At 37.5% G+C, this 9,529-nt stretch overlaps 1 protein-coding gene across 7 annotated transcripts in view; it reads right to left on the reverse strand.

Moving 5' to 3' along the window:
• The window catches only part of ppip5k1b (diphosphoinositol pentakisphosphate kinase 1b), a 56,058-nt gene extending 51,513 nt beyond the window's left edge, over nt 1-4,545 (reverse strand). For 5 of the 7 annotated variants that reach the window (XM_088006528.1, XM_088006530.1, XM_088006533.1 and 2 more), the window contains exon 1: nt 3,841-4,545. The gene's annotated coding sequence lies outside the window, so the exon portion shown is untranslated. The remainder of the gene's footprint in view (nt 1-3,840) is intronic. The other 2 variants (XM_088006534.1, XM_088006531.1) reach the window with 1 other exon arrangement.
• Between the last annotated feature and the right edge of the window lie 4,984 nt (nt 4,546-9,529).

Below are 9,529 nucleotides of genomic sequence, written 5' to 3' on the forward strand. Positions count from 1 at the left end.
CTGTAACAAATCAGAAGAATCTCTGACTGAAGACTCATGACCGTCAAGACATGCCAAGAGCTTGATTTCAGGTCAACAGATTATATTTCACAGCAACATGTCCTGGATGACACCATCAGTTGTTGCCAACCACTGCTAATCCATCTCATTTGCTTTTGCCGCTCCACTTTCAATCTCCATCTGGCCATACGGTTGGAAAACCAGGCATCGATCACTTCTGATCGATGGAAGTGATGGGTTGAACTTATTATAGTAATTGTGCAAAAAAGCCATGCCTCACCAAAAACAAATGTCACAAATGACATTACCGAGAATGCTAAAGGCTACAGAGTGATGGAAGCACAGGTGAGAGGAAATAACAGTGAAGTCAGCGGTGTGGTTGTTTTGTAAAGGTTTCAAAAGCGTAGTAAAATATGTATAATATGAAATATTGGTAAATATTGCTTATCGGCCATAAGAGCAGTATTAATATCACATATCAGTCCAAATTTATACATCTGTGCATCCTTGGATACATCCCTAGTCAGTACAGTCTTTATGTTTACACCAAAAAGATACTTGTATCTTTACGATGTTTGTAAACATCTTGAATTACTAAATAATACAGCACTGACATACATGACTGACTCCATGAGTCTGCCTTAAAACTTCCCCTGCAAAGGTGTTGCTTTTTTTCTGACGTTAAAACACACAAGTGAGCTGTTCGTCTGCTGTGTGAGCAGAAAGAATCTGCAAGTTCTGTCAGGACTGCAAGGTAATTTCTGCATCTTTCATGCATGACTGTCCATCCCGCTGCTCACTTTCCCCAAGCTTTCTTTGAATCATTTCCCACGACACGAGGAGATATCCAGCAAAGCATTTCCAGCAGTTCACTACATGTGTAAACAGTACCGATGGAGAGAGTTTGGGCCGTCTGTTCTGCATATTCTTCAGATGTTCAGTATGAACACAGCTGAGAACAGTGTCACACTGCGCCCTTGTTGTTATCATATCGCTTTACGAAAGCAAACAGAACGCACTTCATGGCTTTGAAGCTTAAATATTTAACAGTGGGAATATTGTAAACGTTGTGTGTAAGCATTTAAAGGCATTAACATATCTTAGTTCACATCCATACAACTAAATAACTGCTTTATATCCACCAACACGAACCGTGTTCGCAAATTAACAGACGCTAACATCTTGACACCGGTTAGCTCGACACAAGTCATAAAAAACTTAGTTCTTCCTAATGAGACGAGAAAAAAAAAAGAAAGAAAGAAGCCGCCAGAGAGAAATCACTTTTATTACGGCTCTCCTCTGCCAGGCAGATTGGTCCCTGTGAAAAACAAAACCCTTTTTAATCACCCATGAATAAATTAGCAGGAGCTGATGAGTGACATCAGCTGCCACCTGTTGGTCCGAGGACGCTTCGGTGTCTCCGTCACAACACGACACTGGTTACAAAACAAAACAAAAGGCTTTTAACCTTTGAGACCGTCTGCCACATCGCGCTAATGTGGCGGTTACAACTGGAAGGAGTCGGCCATTAGCTCCCATCCCCATCAGCCGGGGACCATAAACTGTGGTGTACGTCTGGAAGTAACTGAGGTCATGTCTTGAGCAGAGAAGCACAAACGTATTTATAAAATTATTAAAAAAGAAAAAAAGGTTGTTGATATAAAAAGAAAAACAGCAGATGTTTCTTATTCTCGTCTCAAGCTGTTAACCCATTTATTAGAAAAGCAGTTAATAATTAGATGCAGTGGAAAATGAAATCCAGTGGGCAAACTCCATGAAAATATCAGTACAGAAAAGATAACACGCTAGTTATCAGGATACAAACATCAGCAAAACAGACGCCTTCTCCTATATATGAATTGAGCCGCTAAGAAAATAGGTGGCCAGAAACAGAGTAATGTTTTTTTTTAATTATTATTATTTCACTGTCATCAAAATATACAAGATAAAATCTCAGGAGTGTTTATAAAACCTTTTAAGCTGACAACTAAAAACCTTGCAGTGTTTATGCATTCCAAGCATTTATATGAAGATTATGTAAGGCAGAGTAGAGGACAAACTAATCTTTAAAAAAAAGATAAATACACAGAAGGTTCAAAGGTGACAGTTTTATGATAATGACATGCTACTGGCAATACAACTGCCAAAAATAGAGAAATAGTGTTTTAATACTATTTGGTCCCAAACCGAACACAATTCAGAATAAAAAATAAAAATCTTGGATCAAAATTATTATAATGTTTTTAGATGTATTGAGAAACGATGACTGGTGGGTTCAAGCTGATGTCAAAACGACTTTTTTTTTTTTAAATCAGTATGTGAGCAATGCAGAGCGCTACCTTTTTGGTGTGGAAGTTGTTGAGATGTAAGAAGCAAACTGAAGGAAAACCACAAAGAACTGAAAGAAAAACATTCATTACAAGCTGCAAGAAAGGGAGAGAGAGCAAGACTTTCAGCAGATAACAAGAAGTCTGAATGAGTTTACAGCAAAACTGCTCAAACTTATGCTTCACCAGCTTAATTTGAAAATGTTGCTAGACTTTTTTAAACATTCTGCAGGATATACACACAAAACTGCCGTTTGCGTAATGCAGCTTGCAAATACAAGATGCTAACCACAGACTAAAGTTTACATTTTGTAATTTTTTTTTCCATTCAGAAATGTTTTACAGTGACTGCTCTACCGCCTCTGCTCCTCATATAAATACCGAAATCTATACCGAAGGGTTAAAGCATTAAAAAGAGAGAGAGAGACAGAGAGAGAGAAAGTTAGAAAGTTCAGTTTGGGAAATTGACCTCAAAGTTGTTATTGGTGCATCTCAAAGCAATCACGTTTTTTTTTTTATAATGTTCCACTTGAAATTCAAAAATACGGCTAGTTGCCGATGTGTGTGATGTGTCTTTCATTCCAGGAAGAATCCTAAGACAAAATAAAACATAACAAAAACTGTTCATGAATGTTTATAAATGTGTGACGTCATTCTCAGTTTATGTGACGCTAAATTAAATGGGTATTTTATTGAAGGAGTGTGAACTACATTTGACCATCACTATGAGACTGAAAAGACTTCCACTGGATTTCCATACACTGAAAATAAATATATAAAATATTTTTAAAAACCACATCTTTTGATTTATGAAACCTTTGTACTACTTGCAAAACACTAAAAAGTGTTATGTAGACACTGTCTTGAAATTCTGGGATTCCACTGACAGAAAGAGAGGCTCACCCAGGACACCAATCATGCAAGAACCGCCTCTGGATGCAAGGTTTTATATACTGAGAAACAACATTTACACATAGAAATTACAGCTGAAAACCTCCTCAGTGCCTCTACTACCAATCATTTTTAAACTATAGGCAACACAGATGTTGAAAAAAATACTTCCACATAATAAAATAATAATTAAAAAAAAAAAAACTTTCCAAACGTATTAAAACTGGAACGCTTCGCTTTGCTCTGCCCACGTTACGTGTTGTTAGGAAGCAACCAACTCAGCATCGATGTGTCCATCTGTTCACTGTCTTTGAAACCAATCCTCCATTTATGTCAGAGCCCAACATTACAGGTGTCCAGCTGCTTGTTTCAAGTCACCACTCAGAGGGCTTCAAAAGGCAATGAATGGGTCCAAAAAACCCCAAACTTAATAAATCCGAACGGGGCCTGCTCACTTTCTCTTAACTCCAGGTAGATACGCTACGGTTAAGAAACACTAACAGGGTGGTCTGCCTTTGTCTCTTCTCTCCTGCACAGTAAATAAAGCACAGTTTCCCTTTCAGAACCTGAAGCCTTTTACCATGAGGAGAGCACACAAAGCCTTTAAATAACAGAGACTCACCGGCGGAAAACAACTGGGAGTTTGCCTGCTCCTCACTTCCTTGTTTCCCCTGACTGAGTAGAGGCGAAGTGAAGCGACTCCTGCTGCCTCCGTCGTCTGTTTCTCTAAACTCCGAGTAAAGTTGTAGGCTCCTCGCTAAAGTTCATGTCCGGTCACCGCCGTCGTTGCTTGGCTGTTGCCGCTGTGAGCTGCTTCCTTCCCCTTCTTCTCTCCCCCCACAGCCGAGATAACGTTTTGTTAAATCAGCGCCGTGACCGCCATCTAGCGGTCATCTGGCTGCATTACAGCACCGCGCTTCAAAGATACTGTATCCGCTCTGGTGAAATAGTGAAATAGTGTCTGAATTCAGGCACGTGCAGAGGGGGGCTGGGGGGGCTTGAGCACCTGCCCTTTTTGCTCCTTGCCCCAAAGTGCCCTTTTGGTCAATGTTTTTTTTTTTTTGGTATTATTATTTTCAAAGCCCTCTTCTGACACATAATAACATGTACTAAAATTATTTTATTTATTTATTTATTTATTTATTTATTTATTTATTTATTTGTACAACATAATAAGCCCTCCGGTCACCTTGTTACCTTTGACCTTTTGCCCATGACTCATGATGCAGTTGCCTCTCGCGCAGTGAGATAAGGCGGCTAACTGGAGCTCAGCATAGCGAACGTTCCAGATTACAGAACAGTATTAATATATATATATATATATATATAAAAACGTTTTTGGTGAATAAAGTGAAGTAGACTTGCTACTTGTCAGATGACGGAAAACGTTTAAGTATAGTTTCTGCTTCAACACGGAGTCGCGGTTTAAGCAGAGAGGTAATGAAATACAACAGACACCGACAGGCCTCTGCGTCTGGCTTCCTCTGAAGAACTACTGAGGGGAGGAGACAACCAGGTGAGGAGAAACTGTTCTTATGTATCGATTCAGTATTTTTATCATACAGACATTAGGCTGCTGTTGTTGTGCTATTAGCTAGCTGCTAGCTAACGACTTTACTAGCAAAGCTAGATAACTGAAAAGCTTCTTCCCTGTGTACGAGGCACATCGCCCGTCCAAAACTTATCTCCATAATGGATATATGTCGATCTTCTAATTTCCTTTGCTGCATAATGTACATTGCATTTATTCTGGCGTTAGGTAAATGTGTCTTGAAGGAGAATAGCACTTACATAAAAGTCCAACAAGGATATTCATTTAGAATTAAAAATAACTCACCCTGAATTACCATGATAGATATAATGTATGTCATTAATGAAGGGGAAAAAACTCAACCCAGACTTTAAGTTTAGGGTCTGGTTCGCAGAGTATGAAGTTAAATTTGTTTCCCCAATTATTTAATGGGAAAAATAAACTAACCTCAGTTAAGTAAAATAAAATTGTAATCAAAACTTTTGGAATTGTAATGATTTCTTTTTAAAAAAACAAATTATTTTGTTTAAAAACCTTTTTTTAATTAAATAACTAATTTTTGTCTTGTGAACTTAAAAAGTTATTTGTCAAACATAAACTTTTATTTGCACACATCAGAAATCTTTTGTTGTGATTTTGGGTCCTGCCCATGACTTCATGTGAGAATCACAAGCAAAACTTTGAGTCAAACAAAAACTTAGAATATCAAGAAAATATTTCTGACATGCACAAATAAGTTTGTTTTGCAAAAAAAAATTAACTTCATGAGACAAATGTGTGATTTAAATGTTTAAAAAAGTTTTAAGCAAAACTCAGTAGGCTTTTCCCATAGTGACATGCACTATGTCACTATGTGACATAGTGCACTATGTCACTATGTGACATAGTGACATAGTCACTGGACCTGCAGACCTTTTTTCTGCAGGTCCACGTTAAAGTTTGATGCAGGTCTGCTTTCCTGAATGGACCATCTTCATCTCCACTGCAGCAAACAGGCAGCTCTTTTTTTATAGATTACAGTCACTAAAAGGTTGCATTGTGCCCTTGTTTATATTTTTAATAGTGTAATTCTGTAAAGATAAAATATGTAAATCAGAGCTAAACCACCAGCTCTGATTTACATATCTTGCTAAATTGCGGGTTTGAATATTGCAATACTTTCCTATAACAAAATAGACCTGCAGAAAGAAATTACTAATAAAATATCTTACATATGCATAGCTGTATGCTCTATATAGAGATTTTCCTTAGCTTTGATTGTATATTTCACAATTTTCTAATTTATCATTGTTTATTAAGCTCTGAAAGCTGTGTGGCTTTGTTAATATTCTGTCCTAGAATGCGGTAAGATGTGCCCTTTTTTTTTTTGAGCACCTGCCCTTTTAGTGGTCTCTGCACGGCCCTGTCTGAATTAATTAACCATGTTTAACTGAGTGTGAAGACGACTTCGTATTAGGGCCAATGTAGATAGAAGAAAACCCAGAAATGTCTGATTTTCAAAAGTAGAAAATTTGCTGGGAAACCCCCCCAGAAATGTTTAGATTAGTCTCAGAACTTTCCAAGTTTTTTTCAAGAATTTTTCTGAAATTAATCTCAACATTTCAGATTTTTTTTTCTTGCAAATTTTTGACTTTCAGAGCTCAGAAATGTTTTTTCTAGAAAAATCCTTAGATTATTCTCAAAATTTGCAAGTTCTTTTCACAAATTTAAAATTTTTGGAGCTCAGAAATTTCCTTGTTTTTTTTCTAGAAAATTTCTGAGATCCATCTAAATATTTCAGAAGTTTTACGAGCAAATTTTCAACTTCTATAGCTCAGAGTGTCCTTGTTCTTTCTAGAAAGTTTCAGGGATTTTTCTCAAATTTACTGATTTTTTTGGCACAAATTTATTTCCCTTTTTGTGTCCGGACATTGACCGGGCCGCAAAGTGCTTCTATTAAAACAATTCCCTTTCAGCTGGAGGACATACTGTCCTGTTGGAAAGGGAACTTTTGCTTTGGTCTCAAGGTCCTGCAGCCATGTATTTTGCTTATTCTGCTAAGTAATTGTCCAATTCTCTCTGTTGGTCCGTCTTATTAAATCTCAATAAAATACATTCAAGTACAGCAGGCCGCTGAAATAAGCCAAACCTGTCAGGTAAATGTGGAGCGTCTCTTTCCCATAATGCGACAAGGACCAGAGAGGTGTGTGTGCGCTGCAGCATAAGGAGGCAGTGTTCACTAAAAACCAGCAACCAATTCTCCCTCTTTCTCCCTCTCTCCCAGCATCCAATAAAGCTCCTTTTTACATTCACTCCTCAAGGGAGTTGAAACAGATGGGTAAATGTTAGTCAATTAAAATGTTTAGCATCAGAACCTTGTAAAATTCAAACATATGATATTTTGCAAAACACTGAAATCTTTCCTATGAAAACTCCACAGAGGCTTTGTCCAGGATTTCTGTGATTTCTTCCTCCAAAGATTAACTTACATTTTTATTTTTTACCTTCGATTTACCGTCATAAACTCCCAGTGTACTTTAACCCTTTTACGCCGGATCCAAAGATCCAAAATAATGGTTGAAAATTCAGGTAACGGCGCTCACTGCATCCAATCTTCCGGACAGCAGTGCTATCTACCAGCTTAGCTAATCTGAGTTAGCCCTAGCTAAAAAAGCTAAAAGAAATTATCTTTTTTTAAATTTCCATCCATTTATTAATTTCTGTTTGGTGAAAAGTCAGGTAACATTGTTCGCTGCATCCATTTTACAGCAACAGTGCTATCTAGCGGTGTAGCTAACTTAAGTTAGCTCTTGCTAAAAAAGTTGAAAGAAATTATCTCTCTTTTTTTGCCACTGTTTCTGGTTCAGTATTGGACATCCGTGAATAGTTCTGCCCCAAAAGAAGCCAACGACTGGACTAGTTTTCCACTAACGGTCAGGATATTCACAGTCTTCTTGGCAACAGGCATGAATCCAAACAAGCAGTCCTGGAAAGTTGTTCTGTGTGGGAGTTGAACTTCATGCCCTGGACCAAAATAAAGGCTCTTCATACTGGTACTGGGAACCAGTACCAGTGTGGATATACTGTATTTATTTTATATTTCTGCAGAAATACTCACATGACACAGTCAACCTCGAATAGTATAAATTATAGCAACATTTAATTTTCCTTTGGGATCAATAAAGTTTTTTTTTTTTTTTTTTTTACTGAATTTGAATTTACGGAAACTCCTTGACATGATCGTTTACAAGTTATTCAAACTTCAATATTTTTGAGACATGTCATTAAACAAAGGGTTTTGTGGGTTTTTTGTTTTTTTCAGACGTCTGTAAAAGATGTTGCCGCCTTATCCTCATAACTGGTTGCTGGTCTTTTGCGTCATTGTGAATTTGTGGGCCACTCTTCCTTGTGGAATTGTTTTAACTCGTTAACACTGGTAGGTTTTCAACTACGAACGGCCTGCTTATGACCATACCATAGAAAATCAGTAGGACTTGGATTCAGATGTTGGCTAATCTACTACAAAATTTTTGATTTGTTTTATAGAACCAAGCAAATGGATCACAGCTCTCCTGCGTTGGTCAACAACGCTTGGGCTTAAGGTCACAAACTCTTCACAGCTTTCTAGTAAAGCGAGGATTTCATGGTCCGATCAAATACAGCAAATTTTAACAATGAAAGTGATAAACCAATTGGTTATCATTTTCCTGTATTCTAAGCACCTCATATGTAATTACAGACACCGTATGAGCTCACAGAATATCTCTCTGCTGTACCTAAGCCAAGTGTTTAAGTGCATTTTGTCTTTCAGTGTGAACTATTTTCTTGCAGCCCATGAGATCTGTTTACATTAACGTTTATTTCCGTCAATGTTTATCTTTAGATCAAAAGCCGGGGAACCAAAGGGGCTCAGAGAACAGCAAGAACAGGGCTCGCTCTGACATCTCGTCCATATCTGTCGCCGGTCTTTACGTGCTGTGCAGCTCGTAAATTAGTACAAGTGTGTAAATTTAGTTTGCGAGACTTGACAGCTATAAAGCAGCCATTCACAGTTAGGCAGAGGTTGTGAAATATGTTGCTCTGCTACGTGATAGGGTGCAAGAAGCTGTGTCAACACTCTCACTCTGACACACACACACACACACACACTTATCCTTGTTTGTAGTGGATAGAAATATACACACAGAATGGTAAGAAGTACATCAGAGGCGGATGCTTTAAATGGAACCCCCATTAATCGAGACGTATATTCTAATATGACTGTGCTCTCTCAATATTGTGGACTTCAGCAAATACAAATTATTTTATTGATTCTAACTGGCCTAAAACAAACAAACAAAAAAGTTTTAACTGTTTTAACTTCATACAGTGAGAAAAAAAAAATGAAGCATGTTTGTGCCTTTTTAAATGATGTACATAAACTTCTGGTTTTAACTGTATAAATTATGCCACAAATTGTTATGAAATACTGACAAAAAAAAAACCAAAACAGTAAAAACCCGGGTTTTCAGTTTAGTCTGAATCTAGTCATATTAGATTGAACTTTGACTTTTTGACTTTTGTGCCAAAAAAGGAAGAAAACTAACAGTGCCAATAACCCTGAACACACCACAGCCCCATAGTGAAGGATGGCGGTGGCAGCATCATGTGGTAGAATTGCTTCCAATCACTGCTAATTTTATTCTTGACTCTAGAGAGCTGAATACAAATATATAGAAAACTTGTATTGGTAAAAAATTGTTGTCAATCCGTATCACTTTCCTTTTATTTTGTGTTGGTCATGTTGTTGTGTTTGTAGCAG

The sequence above is a fragment of the Poecilia mexicana genome, unplaced genomic scaffold, assembly GCF_051168715.1.
Source record: "Poecilia mexicana isolate PSO_F unplaced genomic scaffold, ASM5116871v1 scaffold_6, whole genome shotgun sequence".
NCBI lineage: Eukaryota > Metazoa > Chordata > Actinopteri > Cyprinodontiformes > Poeciliidae > Poecilia > Poecilia mexicana.